Source organism: Procambarus clarkii, chromosome 38 (genome assembly GCF_040958095.1).
Source record: "Procambarus clarkii isolate CNS0578487 chromosome 38, FALCON_Pclarkii_2.0, whole genome shotgun sequence".
Taxonomy (NCBI): domain Eukaryota; kingdom Metazoa; phylum Arthropoda; class Malacostraca; order Decapoda; family Cambaridae; genus Procambarus; species Procambarus clarkii.
Window position 1 is genome coordinate 34,279,085 of NC_091187.1, and position 20,000 is coordinate 34,299,084.

The 20,000-nt window shown below is 37.2% G+C and overlaps 1 long non-coding RNA gene across 2 annotated transcripts in view; it reads right to left on the bottom strand.

Moving 5' to 3' along the window:
- Positions 1 to 11,877: 11,877 nt before the first annotated feature.
- The window catches only part of LOC138372239 (uncharacterized), a 14,426-nt gene continuing 6,303 nt past the window's right edge, over positions 11,878 to 20,000 (bottom strand). The window contains exons 1-3 of one of the 2 annotated variants that reach the window (XR_011230762.1): positions 16,328 to 16,475; positions 15,525 to 15,631; positions 11,878 to 12,390 (exon numbers count right to left, since the gene is read on the bottom strand). This is a non-coding gene — a long non-coding RNA (uncharacterized lncRNA). Of the gene's footprint in view, positions 12,391 to 15,524; positions 15,632 to 16,327; positions 16,476 to 20,000 lie in introns of those variants that run through there. The other variant, XR_011230761.1, reaches the window with a different exon arrangement.

Sequence of the window (20,000 nt, forward strand, 5' to 3'; positions counted from 1 at the left end):
TGAGTATGGGGTGCACAAACTACTGATAACAAGATGAGTATGGGTTACACAATAAATTATAGGTCACAGGATGGGTATGTGGTTGAACAAACTACTGGTAACAGGATGAGTATGGGATGCACAATAAATTACCGCACAGAGGATGAGTATAGGGTGCACGTAAATAGGACTCACAGGATGAGTATGGGCTGCACATTCACAGGATGAGTCTATGATATTCGTGCTCTATATTAAGATAACTAAAATACACCTCTGTTTCCAAAATACTTTAATGACCAATATTTGCAAATATATTTTATGTTTCCTATTTTCTGATAATATAAAACATATCATATATATATATATATATATATATATATATATATATATATATATATATATATATATATATATATATATATATATATATATATATATATATATATATATATATGTATATATATATATATATATATATATATATATATATATATATATATATATATATATATATATATATATATATATATATATATATATATATATATATATATATATATATATATATATATCCACATATAATGTAATGTGTGTAAACGACAGCCGCGTCAAACAGCCTGGTAGACCAAACAACCAACCGGAGGAGGCCTGTGGTCCTCGGGGGTAATTAGCTTTGGGCAATTACATGGACCCCTTGGGAGACATGATGACTAAGGGGTGTACAGTAACCTATGCCTCAGGATGAGTATAGGGTGCACAATAAACTAAGACTCACAGTATGAGTATGCGGTTCAAAATACACTGAGACTCACAGGATAAGTATGGAGTGCAGAATAAACTATAACTAGCACGATGAGTCTGTGGTATTCATGCTCTATATTAGGTAAACTAGAATACATCTCTGTTTTCAAAATATATAATTTAATAAAACAAAATTGGAAACATATTGTATGTTTCAGAATTTATGATGATATAGAATATATATTAAAGTTTATAATAAAGGTAAAAGTGGCTGTACTTGTGGATGACAATCCTCAGCTTGGCGCCTTCTTTTGATAATTACTTGCTTGTGGCTGACATATATAATCTGACTGTTTCAACCATAATTCAACTAGACATCGATCGTCATAATTAATATACAAACCGTATATATCTTTACTTCTGTTTTGTGTATTAAGGTGACTTAAATTTTATAAGTTAAGCAGACGAGGAGTCACAATAACGTGGCTGAAATATGTTGACCAAACCACACACATTAGAAAGTGAAGGGATGACGACGTTTCTGTCCGTCCTGGACCAATATTAAGTCGATTAAGTTCACAATCGACTTTAGAATGGCCCAAGACGGACCGAAACGTCGTCGTCCCTTCACTTTCTAGTGTGTGGTTTGGTCAACTTTATAATTAATTTTTTTCTGTATATGATGATAGTGTACAATTAGGGTATCATTGCAACTTTATGGGAAATGGTTAAATCATAAATATATCTTGGGTCTTATACTTATATTGTTAAATATACAATATCTTATTATATATTTTGTGTGTAAATCACGAAAATTAACACGTAATGAAAAATGTGACAGTGTCAGACCACGGAGGAAGAATTGAAACAGGAATTTCCTTAAGTACTTTCGAATATTAATACATCTTCAGAAGGAATGGTTCGTTCTGAAGATGTATTAATATAAGAAAGTACTAAAGGAAATTCCTGTTTCAATTCTTCCTCCGTGGTCTAACACTGTCTTATTATATATTGTATATACTGAATTATATATACGAAGCTTATATAATATATACTGAAATATTGTTACATTTAACGTATGAAACAAAGTTTATAACTGTATTTTTAATAAAACATTAATGTTTATCAACGTATCTCTGTGAATTACATAATTTATCAGTATTGTACAGCCTGTGATCTCCACCTGGCTGGCCACTGATACCTAAGTAGCTTTCATGTGTCCGGACACCGGCGATAGGATTGTATTATTTAACTTTAGAGAGAGAAATATTTCTTGAAATGTTGTCACATTAACGTCTACATCTTCCTTCCTTCTGACATAGATTTTAAGGTTAATTAGCATATAGGGAAATAAATTACACAATTTATAGGCTGGTGTGAAGGGCTTCACACTCTTAGAGCAAGCCATCAAGTAACTGTACAGTATCAAGTAGCTATACAAATGCATATATCTTAGCTTTCACTTCAGTTATATTTATGACAAGTATTTAAAGTGTAGCTTATATTTCTGCCTTTCTGTTGACATAGAAAACTTTCGTTTATTACATTATCTAGATAAAATTAGCATTGATCTTCAAAAGGTTGTAGTTGTAACATCCATTATAAACAACATTATTATTGCAAACAGTAGGAGTTTCAAAGTCTCATTTGTATGGATGCCTTCTCATATAGGTGTTGTCCAGCATGATGACACAAACAAGGCAGCTAAAACTGAATGTGATAAGCCTGAAATTGAGTGGGATATGGGCATTCCAATCTCTTCTGTCAAAGCCGCAATATTTTAGGTAATTAGGGAAGACAGAAGAGCAGTCACTGACACACAAAAGCCAGAAACCAAGAGTATAAAGAGCTATGACATGTTTACGTACCTCTGTAACCTTTTCCACTACCGCCCACAAGATGATATATGGGGTGCATAATTAACAAACTAAACTAAGTAAACATGTTTAGAATCTAGAATTATATGAACGGACAGCACAAAACTTCCACTAGTGTCACAATGACAGTGTGACATTGTAATTGCCAGAATTAGTCTAGGATATCGATATGTATCGCAGGTGGCTGCAGGTAATGAATAGCCCCCAATGGTGAATACTCCAATTATAAACTATGTGAACAAGAGCTGGGACATACTCACCAACACTATATCTGTGATTGCCCTGTTATAAGTGACTTCAGACCAAATGGTATAAGGTACTTTGAACTCTGTAATTACTTCATACACTTAGGAATATTGGAAGATATTCTTATGCTGTACCCGGATTTTGCTAACGGAGGCTAATAGATCAGCCTTATATTTAATGTTCTCACCTGATTGTTAGTCACAGTTGATTTTTTGTTATTGAGGCTGGTATTTTATCCCCCGATTCCATGTATAACTAACCATCCTGTGAGACGGGAATATTTGATGAACTTATAGCTAGTTTTTGATATACACTGTATAATCTTTCATATAGAATAGGGTAGCAGCACATTGCTGTTGTGACGGTAACGCGTTGGTGTTCGGCCGTTCAAAGCTAGGGGTATGGCCTCGTCACATAGAATAAAAAATAGAAAATCTGGAACTTCGTCTGTGGTAAGGTAAGGAGAAGACACACAAAACACAAGTAAATTTTAACAATGGAATTTTAATTACGTTAGATAAACAAAACATGAATAAAATGGACATACAAATTCGTATAATAAAATCAATCAATCAAAATAATAAGAATAATTAAATGAAACAATGAAAAGTTACGTTAAGACAAGTGAGCAATAACAAGCTGTGCAATATACAATAAAATGAGAGGTGCAGGAATATTGGCTTTAAGCTATCACCTCTCTTAGTACACATAAGCCAAAGCTCAGTCTACCAGGGAGAAGTGTTAACTGTATGAAAGCACTGAATATTCTGAGGACTGAGGTCGTGGCGGCCCCAGACATCAAGTAGTATAGTGGGTGGAGTGCAGTTGCAGCCAGACCGGCGGTCAATCAGCGAGGAGCCGGCAACAAGACAGGTAGTTTGGTGGTTTGAGGTGAGGCAGGTGTTCCTGGCTGCATACGTTTTGCTCTCTGGCAAACCTTGGAGATGTTGTTGTCGTTGTTGGACATTTCTTCCATAGTAGTTTTATATAGATGTATCAACGTATTTGTGGAGGGAAGAGCAGGCTCAATCTCTTGAAGGAGATTATCGTCACACTGTGTATACCTAAGCTTGTTAATAATAACAAAAAAAAGTTAGTTACTATCGATAGGGAGAGCGATGGTTCAAAAACCTTCTTTAAAATATGAATATCTTTCCTATCTCAATAAGATCTAATCTCTGTGATTAAAACGCAAAAATAACTTTGTCACTGCCTTTTTGATAACGTATACAATCATAAGATTTATTTGTGAATCTCTATTAAACAGTAAATCAGAGAGCGTGTAAGGTTCCGTGTTCCATGTGCGAAGAAACGGAGATTTTACATAAATACAGTACATGATAGTTTAAGTAGCGAACGCATACCAACAAATAACGATTAGTATCTATAACAAAAATATTGTTCTATGGAGTTGATTTAACTTCCAGCCATGTATTTTTAAATAATCATTAACGTTTTCTGGCTAGTTATGTTAGATTTGATTAAAAATACGCATTCTACTTGTTAATATCGTTAGATTTGATTACAAATACGCATTCTACTTGTTAACAACATAAATTAAATTTGCGATAATTTGAGCAGAGAAGTTCGACGACTGGATCACTGTGTACAGAAAGTTGATATGCCAGCAAACACTTTCCAGAGAGCAATATATCTTGGATAAGTCGCTCCACGACATTGTTGCATGGACCATCGACTTCCTTTGATATTACATATTTACATCTTATTTTGTTATGAAATGATATTTTTTCAGAGTAAAATTATGTTTTCTCATGTTCTGCATCCAGCATCCACATTATAGTGAGTAAATATACCATATTACTTCATTGTTTACGTAATGCTAAGAGGGTTTGAGTAGCTTTGGGTCTTTAGTCAACAGAATCTCCAATAGATGGGGAGAGAGTCGCCCCATCTCTCTCGCCCGGGCGGGAGTCGAAACTTAAATTAAAATTGCTATATCATTGGTCTCCAACATGATATATTTCCTTTGGTGCACTCACAATAACGATTATATCTCAGTCTTTCTGGAGGCATGTAATATTTTAGGCTTTATTAGCGTATCTTTGTTAATTACACAACATATTGGCAAGTGCGTAGGCGTCTGCACTCCATGACCGAAAAGCTACTGAACGAAACTATAAAAACATATATATCTTCACTTGAGCTTTAAATATGTCTAATGTAATGTTTTTAAAATAAAGCTTATATTTCTATCTTTCTTAAAACATATAAAACATTTGTGTTTATTAACGAATTTACGTAAAATAAACATTGTTCTGAGAGAGTTGCTCTGTCGCTCAGTCTAAGCGGGGGTCGGAGCTCGGCGATTAATAAAATACATGAATCTTCATTAGAACTTTAATTATGTCTATGATAAAGTGTTTAAAATGAGCCTTATATTCCTATCTTTCTTGAGGCATATAAAAAATTTACGAATATTTACAAATTTATGTAAAATAAGCATTGTTCTGAGAGAGAGTTGCTCCGTCGATCGGTCTGCCCGGAGTTGGAGCTCGGCTATTATAAAAGTACACGTATCTTCGCTTTAAATTTAAATATGCCCATGGTAAGGTATTTAGAACGAAGCTTATATATCTGTCTTTCTTGTGACATATAAAACTCTCACGTTTATTAAGTTATCTGCCTGAAATAGGCATGGTTCTGAGATGAATGCTGCGGTTTTCGAGCTCGACGAGCGATGAAAACTGCCACTTTTATACAACTACAAATATCTTCGGTTTTACTTAAAATATTTGTCTGGTAGAGGTTTTACATATAGATCGCGTTTCTGTCTTTCTTCTGACTAATAAATAATTTTGGTTTAATCAGTTATCAACATGTTTTCAACAATATTTTTTCAGCGTTCGTCTTTTCCAACTTGGGCAACCCTTTTGGAAGCACGATACTTGGGTTAACCCATCCTATAGTTGGGTCTGTTTCCAACTGGGGTTCGATTTTTTTTTTTTTGAGATATATACAAGAGTTGTTACATTCTTGTACAGCCACTAGTACGCGTAGCGTTTCGGGCAAGTCCTTAATCCTATGGTCCCTGGAATACGATCCCCTGCCGCGAAGAATCGTTTTTTCATCCAAGTACACATTTTACTGTTGCGTTAAACAGAGGCTACAGTTAAGGAATTGCGCCAGGTAAATCCTCCCCGGCCAGGATACGAACCCATGACATAGCGCTCGCGGAACGCCAGGCGAGTGTCTTACCACTACACCACGGAGACTGCATCTGTTCCCTGTTCCAAAACGGTATGTACCCCTCGCCAACATGTTCCTGTATTTTCGAGGATGCAGAAAATGGCATTTTGCTCCTAATTTTCCATATTTACCTTGATGGTTACCTTGAGGTGCTTCCGGGGCTTAGCGTCCCCGCGGCCCGGTCGTCGACCAGGCCTCTTGGTTGTTGGACTGATCAACCAGGCTGTTGGACGCGGCTTCTCGCAGCCTGACGTATGAGTCACAGCCTGGTTGATCAGGTATCCTTTAGAGGTGCTTATCCAGTTCTCTCTTGAACACTGAGGGGTCGGCCATTTATGCCCCTTACGTATTTGCATATTCCTTTAGCGTAGAATTTGCAAATGTATTCCGGTTTTGCGTTTTTCAAGGTATTTATATCTGTGTCTGTCTTGTCTACCTCTTTATTGGAGCCATCTCCGTCTTTCGTCCCAATTCCTTCATTTATGCGCTCTGTCTCACTGTTGCTCTCATCGTTTATATTACCTGACTCTGCAATATTGCTTTTATTTTGTACCACAATACCCTCTTCCTCCACACTACTGCTGCAGTTCTCTAAACTATCTGTTCCTGAGTTTTGGTCGTTATCCAATGTTGTCTTTTCCCAGTCCACATATATCACTGGTAGCTTGTCTGTAAATGATAATCTCTGTGACTCGGGAATGTTTTTCATCAGATTAGTTATGTTCTCTAACATTAATCTGTCATCTTTGCAAACCCAGTAAATTCCTTGCCTTTTTATGCATCCTGGAGATACTTCTGTGCAGCCGAGGTGAAATATTATGTTACAGATGCAACACGTTATGCCTACATTACGTTTTCCCAGTACTCCCGAACACTCGCCACACCTCTCCATTGTCTGATGTATTGTACTGTATTTGAGAGTCACTGTATGGATCACTTGTTGATGTCAGTCCTTTTAACTCTTTATAAAATTATATGTATATATTTATATGTTTAATATTTATAATATTATATGTATACTGTATATTTGTAATATTATGTATGTTATTTTGTTCAAACTTTATGGCAGGTACTTAGCGTAGGGTAGCGGTCCGCGGTCGGTACAGGTGACCTCTTGTTGTCCCAAGTTGATGTCACCAGTTTCCAGTTACCCGATTTATAACCAATGATGCCGCCTCTTGCCACTATTCTATATTTCTAGTATTCTATATTTATAATATTCTATGCACGATTTTCCTTCACTTCCAACTTATATGTTGTTGTGATACCCGTTCCACATCACTGTTCCATGAATCACCAAACACTATTTTTTTTTCCTAATACACACATGTACACAAAGCCTCGTTCACTGGCTCACACGTGGTCTCCCGTTTATTCTCTATTTAACACAAAGTTTCTTTCCTGGATGACTGTGGGATATCAGCTGAATAACCAGAACATAATTTGTAGTCTCACATACAACCAAAGTGTACTTAAGCTCTGCCTTTCCTTTCCAAAGGTGTTTATTTTTTATTTATTTTTTTTGTTTGTCATCTTTGCCTGTTTTATACTCTTAATTATTTGTTCTTAGTTAATCCCCTTGTCACTAAACCTAGGGCTTTTTATTACCCTGTTAATTAACCATTACTAAGCTAATTATCTTCAAGATCATTTTTTTTTATGATTATTATTTTTCTTATTATTTTTTATTTTACATTTATATTGTCAGTCTCTACTGATTTTTTGTTTTTTATTTTATGTAACTTCTGTGTCCTCCCTGGCTATCTATTGGATCTTTATTTTACTTCTAAATTGTTACTATTTTATTGTATTTGCTTTTATTCTTGTGTTTTGCTTTATCGTGTATCTTGTATCGTGATCCCTCTGCATCCCTATGCACACTGATATTGATCCTGATCAAAATCTTCTGTCTCATATCTACACCAACCAGCACATTGATCATCATTATTGCAAGTATTTCACAGCACACCAGGCTAAAAACAAACTTCAAAATAGCACCTGTCTATCAGTTTATAACCAAAATGTTAGATCACTTGGTAAACATTTTGACGATTTAAATGCATTACTCACAGCAATAGGTACGAACCTATTGTGGGAACCGACCTGTGAGATTTATATTTATTTAATTTATATGAATTTATATTTACGTTAATTTATATACTTCGATAGCAATTTGTATAATAATAAGTGGACTGTATTTCTGCAATAATCTCAATCTCACAAATCGATCCTCTACACATTAGGGGGGGTTTATATTTATATATATGCAGCCAATCAAACTACAGTATTAACTACATACATTGAAAAGGTTCCTTATCTTATAGTACAGCAGGTTAGTCCACCAGGTATAACTAGGGTGTAGACACCAAATTATCCTCTTTGAGGTAGCTTCCATCACCCAGTAACTGGTGCACAAAATCTTGCTTCCTCGTCTTGACCTGTCAAAAGGGCGCTAACTGTGAAGCCAGATACCTATATATGACAAGCTATGTCAGAGAAAATACTGTACATGGAACAATAAAGACCTGGCTTAATTACCTTTAGTTTGAGGCTATGTCGTGCTCTAACCGGCTCACCCTATATAATGACATTAATGGCCATAAATGAAAGATACATGGGTTTCGGAAAGAACACTTAACTTGAATTTGTTGACAGCATGTGATAATGGTACACCTTTGGTTTCCATAACACTTCGTCCAAGTAAAATTAACAGGAGCCGAATTTGCTCCCGTGTGAGCCTCTGGTCTAGTATAAACAACAATGGCTGCCCCTTCCTCCTCACTGACGCCTGGCTTACATTGTCCAGATTTCAGAAAGTGATAGAAGGGTCACATTTACTCTACTTCAATATTGATAATTAAGTTAATTTATATAAGATGTTTTATGATGGTAAAGTCCAAAGACTAATGTATTTAAGAATAATTCCCACCATAATAGGTGGTGAATTATAATAGTATGTGGTGATGATATCCCGTTTTCTTTAGACGGTAATTCCACTACAAGTTACGTTTTCTATGGTTAACTTGTTTATACAACACAGCTATTATCTGTATGATTATTAAATGGTGTCGGATTTTCCGACACCTATCGTTCATTATTTTAACAGAAACTTGGCTAAATAAAGACTATACCCAACTCTACAACTTAGCTGGTTATAAAGCCATTCATAACTGTAGGCCTAATAAAAAAGGTGGTGGCACAGCTATATATAACCGAGATACATTTATCTGCAACAGTGTTATTAGTGACAGAGATGACTACTGTGAATATACTTTTGCTCAGTTTATAATTAAATCCCTTAAATCCTCTTTGACTATTGGAGCCATCTATAGATTTCCCAATACTAACATAGCTTCTTTCTCAGACAACCTAAGGAATCTTATTATAAACAACAATCTCAACAAAAACCACATCATTCTGGGAGGAGACTTTAATATTGACCTGGGTCAACAAAACTGCTCTCAAGTTGACTATTTCCTTAACAGCATGAACTCCTGTATGCTAATCCCCACTATCACCAAACCTACCCTAGTCACTCAAACATCAGCCACTACCTTGGACCACATATGGACAAACATAACAGCTCCCCTTGTATCTGGTATAATCTACGACAGAACAACTGACCACTATCCTACCTTTCTCATAGCGAACATGGACATAACACCACCAAAAAGCAAGAAACTTTCATTTAGGCTACACTGTGAATCAGCTTTAGACAATCTTACAGAGGCACTTTACAATATTAACTGGGATTCAGAATTCAATAATACCCATGATATAAATTCATTAGCTAACCTCTTCCTCTCTAAAACTCAAAGCCTCTACAACCTTCATTGTCCCCTTCTTACCAAGCAAGTAACTGACAAAAGATTAAACAATCCATGGCTCACAAGTGGCATTCTCAACTCAATCAACAAGAAACATGAACATGAAAAGAAAGTTAGGATTGGCCTAGTTTCAAAGGAAGTAGCTAAAAGGTACTCATCAATGCTTACCAGTATCATAAGAAAGGCAAAACTTGCATATTATGTGAATAGATTCAATGAAGCAAAAGGCAACATGAAAAGCACTTGGAAAACTATCTCTAGTATCCTAGGAACTAAACAACACTCACATAACCAAATAAAACTCTACAAGGATGGGGATATACCGTCAACTGATTTAGAAATGGCAAATGAATTTAATAGTTTCTTTTCATCGGTTGGTGCTAATCTTGCCAGTAAAATCCCACAGACTCAGACACATATTAACACATATCTCTCAGGCAGCTATCCAAACTCTCTTCTCCTTTCACCAATCAGCCCGGCAGATGTTGTGTCCATCATACATTCTCTAAAAACCAAGGCAGGGAACACCAGTGAAATTCCGTCCATTGTGTACAAGAGAGCCTCCCATGCCCTTGCCCCACCCATAGCACTACTGTTCAACAAATCTATAGAGTATCACACCTTCCCTGATATCCTCAAAAAAGCAAGAGTAACGCCAGTCCATAAAGGAGGCAATCCGGCGGACATAAACAATTATAGACCAATATCAAATCTACCCATTCTATCAAAAATATTTGAAAAAATTATTTACAAACAGCTCTATTCCCCAGCAAACATTTTCATGTTTTTAAAACATCCTAAAAACGACATTTCATTGTTTTCAGCACGTTTATAATTACGTTTAGAAAAGGTTTTTTGAGAACTTTTATATACAACCTTAGAACGTAAATAATTAACATTTCAAAAAACTTTTTTATAATCTTTTAATTACCTACATTAAAACGTTTAGGGTAAATTAGGGTATAATAATTTTTTAATTCATATCTGAAATAGAAAGGGAGAGAAAGAAAGACATATCTGAGAAAGAAATGGACATCCTATATATGTATGTGTAAATTACAAATAAATAGGGTACAAAAAGAGAATTAAAATATTATATTTATTTAATTAAGAATGAGTAATACAACAAAATATATGTAATAGCTCGAAATATATAGACTATATCTATAACAGAATATAAAAGTAAAAATTTAAAAATCTATATATGCAATATGTGAACACAATAGATTTTGTGATCAAGCAGCCTGTGATTCATGTCATGCTGAGATCAGTCTGACGTTACAAGAAGATATTGTTACTTAAAACTAAAACAAGTAAAATTTTCCGAGTATACATATAACACTATAGTTTTTCTATGACTAATAATAAAAATCTATTAATCAAAAGTTTAGGACTAATTAACTAAAAATAAAAATCTACAAGTGAATGTAAACACAGTCAAGTATAATATTCATGTAGAAAGAGAAAGAAAAAGAGAGAGAGAAGGAAAGAAAGAGAAAGAAAGAAAGGGAGAAAGAGAGAGAGAAAGAAAAGAAAAAACAGTCATGTATAATATTCATATTAGCACCATGCAATATAACTTAGATTAAGTAAAAATCTCAGACATTTTTAAATCAAATGAAATATGAGAGCCAGAGAAATAGAGAGCCAGAGAGAGAGAGAGAGCGTGAGCCAGAGAGAGAGAGCCAGAGCCAGAGAGAGAGAGAGAGCGAGAGCCAGAGAGAGCGAGAGCCAGAGAGAGCGAGAGAGCCAGAGAGAGCGAGAGAGCGAGAGCCAGAGAGAGAGAGAGAGAGAGAGAGCGAGAGAGCCAGAGAGAGCGAGAGAGCCAGAGAGAGAGAGAGAGAGAGAGAGAGAGAGAGAGAGAGAGAGAGAGAGAGAGAGAGAGAGAGCAAGAGAGCAAGAGAGCAAGAGAGCCAGAGAGAGAGAGAGAGCCAGAGAGAGAGAGAGCCAGAGAGAGAGAGCCAGAGAGAGAGCCAGAGAGAGAGAGAGAGAGAGAGAGAGAGAGAGAGAGAGAGAGAGAGAGAGAGAGAGAGAGAGAGAGAGAGAGAAAGAGAGAGACAGACAGACAGAAAGACACACACACAACAAAAGAGGAGACAGAACAAAATTAAGGCAAGGAGAGAGAAGACAGAACAGAAACAACAGAGAGAGGAGAGAAATGAGAAATCATTGAAGAGAAGGGGAAGAGAAACACAAGATAAGAAAAATATACAAGATAAAAATGACATAAATGAATACCACAAATATAAAAAGTAAAGGAAGAGAGAAGCTAGAAGAGACAGGAAACGAGAGGTGTTAGAAGAGAGGAGGAAAGGAGAGATTAAAAGACAAGGAAAACAGGAGAGAAACGTAAAAGAAATAAAAAAAAGGGACATTTGTGAGGAGAGAAAATAAAGAGACCAGAGAAGACCATATATCAAGAGTGTGAGGATAAAGACTTATATATTTTCTTAGTAGACATCCTCTGGCTCTTGTTGCCCCTCTTGTATACGAATTGTACTTGCAAGTTTTCCCTGAAAATATATTAACAAAATTAATATTTAATTATTTATTTATATAAATTACACACACACAAACTTTATATATATATATATATATATATATATATATATATATATATATATATATATATATATATATATATATATATATATATATATATATATATATATATATATATATATATATATATATAATTTCGTAAACCTCACCCTGTAAACATTCATGTTTCTACAAGTTAAACAAGCTACGAGGATGAGGGAAGGGGATGTTCCCTCCATGCTGGATATTATATTTACCAGGAAAGAGAAAGATATATTTATCATTCAGTACCTCCCTCCTTTGGTACCTCCCTTTTCCTCCTTTCAGTACCTCCCTCCTTTTACCCAAGTGACATGGTCACTTGGGTAAAAGTGACCATGTCTTTTTGGGAATAAAGTATGCAATGCATTATAATCTGGAAGAAAATGAGCTTGAAGCAGTTGAAAAACCTGACTTGTGGAGAGGTCATTATGGGGAACTCAGATATTTCCTTAAGGAATTTGACAAACACTTGCTGTTAGGACATGAAGTAAATGAGATGTATGTCAAGTTTTGTGAAATATATGATAATGGCACAACAAAATTTATACTAAAGCAGAGATGCAGAACTAGGAAAAGGGGAAAAATTGCCCAAACATACAAGCAATACAAAGATGCGAGAAACAACAATAGCAGTAAGGAGAGGGGCAGAAAGACTATGACTTTCGGTCATATTCAACAACACAAATATACATACACACACACACATTATTGGAAAAAAAATGGAATTGGAATATTGGAAAAAATAATTAAAACTAAATGGGTAGAACACCTGGAGAGAAATGATATAATTTCAGACAGACAGTATGGTTTTCGTTTTGGAAGATCCTGTGTATCGAATTTACTCAGTTTCTATGATCGAGCAACAGATATATTACAGGAAAGAGATGGCTGGGTTGACTGCATCTATCTGGACCTAAAAAAGGCATTCGACAGAGTTCCACGTAGAGAGGTTGTTCTGGAAACTGGAAAATATTGGAGGGGTGACAGGTAAGCTTCTAACATGGATGAAAAATTTTCTGACTGATAGAAAAATGAGGGCAGTAATCAGAGGCAATGTATCGGACTGGAGAAATGTCACAAGTGGAGTACCACAGGGTTCAGTTCTTGCACCAGTGATGTTTATTGTCTACATAAATGATCTACCAGTTGGTATACAGAATTATATGAACATGTTTGCTGATGATGCTAAGATAATAGGAAGGATAAAAAACTTAGATGATTGTCATGCCCTTCAAGAAAACCTGGATAAAATAAGTATATGGAGCACCACTTGGCAAATGGAATTTAATGTTAATAAATGCCATGTTATGGAATGTGGAACAGGAGAACATAGACCCCACACAACCTATACATTATGTGAGAAATCTTTAAAGAATTCTGATAAAGAAAGAGATCTAGGGGTGGTTCTAGATAGAAAACTATCACCTGAGGACCACATAAAGAATATTGTGCGAGGAGCCTATGCTACGCTTTCTAACTTTAGAATTGCGTTTAAATACATGGATGGTGATATACTAAAGAAATTGTTCATGACTTTTGTTACGCCAAAGCTAGAATATGCAGCTGTTGTGTGGTGCCCAACAACAGAAGTTGGCCCATATCTTAAGAAGCACATCAACAAACTGGAAAAGGTGCAAAGACATGCTACTAAGTGGCTCCCAGAACTGAAGGGCAAGAGCTACGAGGAGACGTTAGAGGCATAAATATGCCAAAACTAAAAGACAGAAGAAAGAGGTGATATGATCACTACATACAAAATAGTAACAGGAATTGATAAAATCGACAGGGAAGATTTCCTGAGACCTGGAACTTCAAGAACAGGAGGTCATAGATTGAAACTAGCTTAACACAGATGCTGAAGAAATATAAGAAAATTCACTTTCGCAAATAGTGGTAGACGGTTGGAACAAGTTAGGTGAGAAGGTGGTGGAGGCCAAGACTGTCAGTAGTTTCAAAGCGTTATATGACAAAGAGTGCTGGGAAGACGGTCTCATCCTGTAACTACACTTAGGTAATTACACACACACACTATATATATATATATATATATATATATATATATATATATATATATATATATATATATATATATATATATATATATATACATATATATATATATATATATATATATATATATATATATATATATATATATATATATATATATATATATATATATATATATATATATATATATATATATATATATATGTCGTACCTAGTAGCCAGAACGCACTTCTCAGCCTACTATTCAAGGCCCGATTTGCCTAATAAGCCAAGTTTTCCTTAATTAATATATTTTCTCTAATTTTTTTCTTATGAAATGATAAAGCTACCCATTTCATTATGTATGAGGTCATTTTTTTTTATTGGAGTTAAAATTAACGTAGATATATGACCGAACCTAACCAACCCTACCTAACCTAACCTAACCTATCTTTATAGGTTAGGTTAGGTTAGGTGGCCGAAAAAGTTAGGTTAGGTTAGGTTAGGTAGGTTAGGTAGTCGAAAAACAATTAATTCATGAAAACTTGGCCTATTAGGCAAATCGGGCTTTGAATAGTAGGCAGAGAAGTGCGTTCTGGCTACTAGGTACGACATATATATATATATATGTCGTACCTAGTAGCCAGAACGCACTTTTCAGCCTACTATGCAAGGCCCGATTTGCCTAATAAGCCAAGTTTTCATGAATTAATATATTTTCTCTATTTTTTTTCTTATGAAATGATAAAGCTATCCATTTCATTATGTATGAGGTCAATTCTTTTTTATTGGATTTAAAATTAATATAGATATATGACCGAACCTAACCTATCTTTATAGGTTAGGTTAGGTAGCTGAAAATGTTAGGTTAGGTAGTCGAAAAAACATTAATTCATGAAAACTTGGCTTATTAGGCAAATCGGGCCTTGCATAGTAGGCTGAGATGTGCGTTCTGGCTACTAGGTACGACACATTATATATATATTTATATATATATATATATATATATATATATATATTATTTATATATATATATATCGGACAATTCGTAAAAAAATTTTTTTAATTATTTTACCTTGTACCTAGATCCACCAGGCCTGTTTGGTGCATGTTTCAGTACTTCAGAAATCTGGAAGGTCACATCCTCCTCCTCAACTTGTGGATGTGCGTTGATAGATGATTCTGTAAAATTAAGTTATTTATATAATAATAAATTCAGTATAACAATAATATTCTGTAAAATTAAAAGTAATTTATACATCAATCAGATAAAACTCTCCAGAGATGGTGATACACAACATATAAAGGACAAGTTTCAGAACAAAATATGCATTTAGGAATAAGGTTTTGTACATGTAGGTAGCACATGAGAAAATAAGTGGAAGGTGATCAAGTTTATATTAACATGTTAATGGCTTTGTTAAGGCTTTGCAAGAATGAAAAAATATTAATAATATAATATCACCTACCAATTAATTGTACATCATTTATAAGTCAATTATTTGCATTATTATTATTCAATACTAATGATATAAAAATGCATTTTGTAGTCTACTATTTATGCAAGTATTAAGCACAGGATCATGAAATAAACTGCAAAATACTGTAATGGATAAACCACTTAAGTTTACATTTTCCTATAGCTAAGTCAGTCAGTTCTATTAGCAGTAGAGAACAATTATGCCCAACCTCTATTAAATGAAACAATCTTAAGAGCAAGTGATAGAAATATAATCATTTATGCTTGGGAAAATATTATGGAATGGTTCCAAATATGAAAAATATTAAGTTTTTTGGTTAAAATTTTTTAACTTAAAATTTAAATTTTTAAGTGAATTTTAAACTTTACAAAAATTATTTAATTTTTTGGTTACTTACTTAAAATAACATTATATAGTTCTTGTTTTTGTAGAAATGCCAATTTCTTCTTTTGCCCTTCCAGACTGTACAGTGACCACAGGCCGTTTGTTCATATCTTCATTATTCTTCGAACCGTGGTTGCACAATCAGACCCACGTACACTGGTTAAAAGCATCACCTAAAAGCAACAACAAAAATGTAGTACACTGACGAATTTTGAATATATATATATATATATATATATATATATATATATATATATATATATATATATATATATATATATATATATATATATATATATATATATATATATATGAATGAAAACTCACACCCCAGAAGTGACTCGAACCCATACTCCCAGAAGCAACGCAACTGGTAACTACAGGGCGCCTTAATCCGCTTGACCATCACGGCCGTCAAAAGGAAGTGATAGCCGAGGCTATTTGAGCCACTTCCCCGACGGCAACTCGGATGGTAATCTTGGGCATAGCATTTCACCAAATCACCTCATTCTTTGGGGCACACGTGAGGAACACAAATGCGAACAAGCCTGAATGGTCCCCAGGACTATATGCGAATGAAAACTCACACCCCAGAAGTGACTCGAACCCATACTCCCAGAAGCAACGCAACTGGTAACTACAGGGCGCCTTAATCCGCTTGACCATCACGGCCGTCAAAAGGAAGTGATAGCCGAGGCTATTTGAGCCACTTCCCCGACGGCAACTCGGATGGTAATCTTGGGCATAGCATTTCACCAAATCACCTCATTCTTTGGGGCACACGTGAGGAACACAAATGCGAACAAGCCTGAATGGTCCCCAGGACTATATGCGAATGAAAACTCACACCCCAGAAGTGACTCGAACCCATACTCCCAGAAGCAACGCAACTGGTAACTACAGGGCGCCTTAATCCGCTTGACCATCACGGCCGTCAAAAGGAAGTGATAGCCGAGGCTATTTGAGCCACTTCCCCGACGGCAACTCGGATGGTAATCTTGGGCATAGCATTTCACCAAATCACCTCATTCTTTGGGGCACACGTGAGGAACACAAATGCGAACAAGCCTGAATGGTCCCCAGGACTATATGCGAATGAAAACTCACACCCCAGAAGTGACTCGAACCCATACTCCCAGAAGCAACGCAACTGGTAACTACAGGGCGCCTTAATCCGCTTGACCATCACGGCCGTCAAAAGGAAGTGATAGCCGAGGCTATTTGAGCCACTTCCCCGACGGCAACTCGGATGGTAATCTTGGGCATAGCATTTCACCAAATCACCTCATTCTTTGGGGCACACGTGAGGAACACAAATGCGAACAAGCCTGAATGGTCCCCAGGACTATATGCGAATGAAAACTCACACCCCAGAAGTGACTCGAACCCATACTCCCAGAAGCAACGCAACTGGTAACTACAGGGCGCCTTAATCCGCTTGACCATCACGGCCGTCAAAAGGAAGTGATAGCCGAGGCTATTTGAGCCACTTCCCCGACGGCAACTCGGATGGTAATCTTGGGCATAGCATTTCACCAAATCACCTCATTCTTTGGGGCACACGTGAGGAACACAAATGCGAACAAGCCTGAATGGTCCCCAGGACTATATGCGAATGAAAACTCACACCCCAGAAGTGACTCGAACCCATACTCCCAGAAGCAACGCAACTGGTAACTACAGGGCGCCTTAATCCGCTTGACCATCACGGCCGTCAAAAGGAAGTGATAGCCGAGGCTATTTGAGCCACTTCCCCGACGGCAACTCGGATGCTAATCTTGGGCATAGCATTTCACCAAATCACCTCATTCTTTGGGGCACACGTGAGGAACACAAATGCGAACAAGCCTGAATGGTCCCCAGGACTATATGCGAATGAAAACTCACACCCCAGAAGTGACTCGAACCCATACTCCCAGAAGCAACGCAACTGGTAACTACAGGGCGCCTTAATCCGCTTGACCATCACGGCCGTCAAAAGGAAGTGATAGCCGAGGCTATTTGAGCCACTTCCCCGACGGCAACTCGGATGGTAATCTTGGGCATAGCATTTCACCAAATCACCTCATTCTTTGGGGCACACGTGAGGAACACAAATGCGAACAAGCCTGAATGGTCCCCAGGACTATATGCGAATGAAAACTCACACCCCAGAAGTGACTCGAACCCATACTCCCAGAAGCAATGCAACTGGTAACTACAGGGCGCCTTAATCCGCTTGACCATCACGGCCGTCAAAAGGAAGTGATAGCCGAGGCTATTTGAGCCACTTCCCCGACGGCAACTCGGATGCTAATCTTGGGCATAGCATTTCACCAAATCACCTCATTCTTTGGGGCACACGTGAGGAACACAAATGCGAACAAGCCTGAATGGTCCCCAGGACTATATGCGAATGAAAACTCACACCCCAGAAGTGACTCGAACCCATACTCCCAGAAGCAACGCAACTGGTAACTACAGGGCGCCTTAATCCGCTTGACCATCACGGCCGTCAAAAGGAAGTGATAGCCGAGGCTATTTGAGCCACTTCCCCGACGGCAACTCGGATGGTAATCTTGGGCATAGCATTTCACCAAATCACCTCATTCTTTGGGGCACACGTGAGGAACACAAATGCGAACAAGCCTGAATGGTCCCCAGGACTATATGCGAATGAAAACTCACACCCCAGAAGTGACTCGAACCCATACTCCCAGAAGCAACGCAACTGGTAACTACAGGGCGCCTTAATCCGCTTGACCATCACGGCCGTCAAAAGGAAGTGATAGCCGAGGCTATTTGAGCCACTTCCCCGACGGCAACTCGGATGGTAATCTTGGGCATAGCATTTCACCAAATCACCTCATTCTTTGGGGCACACGTGAGGAACACAAATGCGAACAAGCCTGAATGGTCCCCAGGACTATATGCGAATGAAAACTCACACCCCAGAAGTGACTCGAACCCATACTCCCAGAAGCAACGCAACTGGTAACTACAGGGCGCCTTAATCCGCTTGACCATCACGGCCGTCAAAAGGAAGTGATAGCCGAGGCTATTTGAGCCACTTCCCCGACGGCAACTCGGATGGTAATCTTGGGCATAGCATTTCACCAAATCACCTCATTCTTTGGGGCACACGTGAGGAACACAAATGCGAACAAGCCTGAATGGTCCCCAGGACTATATGCGAATGAAAACTCACACCCCAGAAGTGACTCGAACCCATACTCCCAGAAGCAACGCAACTGGTAACTACAGGGCGCCTTAATCCGCTTGACCATCACGGCCGTCAAAAGGAAGTGATAGCCGAGGCTATTTGAGCCACTTCCCCGACGGCAACTCGGATGGTAATCTTGGGCATAGCATTTCACCAAATCACCTCATTCTTTGGGGCACACGTGAGGAACACAAATGCGAACAAGCCTGAATGGTCCCCAGGACTATATGCGAATGAAAACTCACACCCCAGAAGTGACTCGAACCCATACTCCCAGAAGCAACGCAACTGGTAACTACAGGGCGCCTTAATCCGCTTGACCAAATGCTATGCCCAAGATTACCATCCGAGTTGCCGTCGGGGAAGTGGCTCAAATAGCCTCGGCTATCACTTCCTTTTGACGGCCGTGATGGTCAAGCGGATTAAGGCGCCCTGTAGTTACCAGTTGCGTTGCTTCTGGGAGTATGGGTTCGAGTCACTTCTG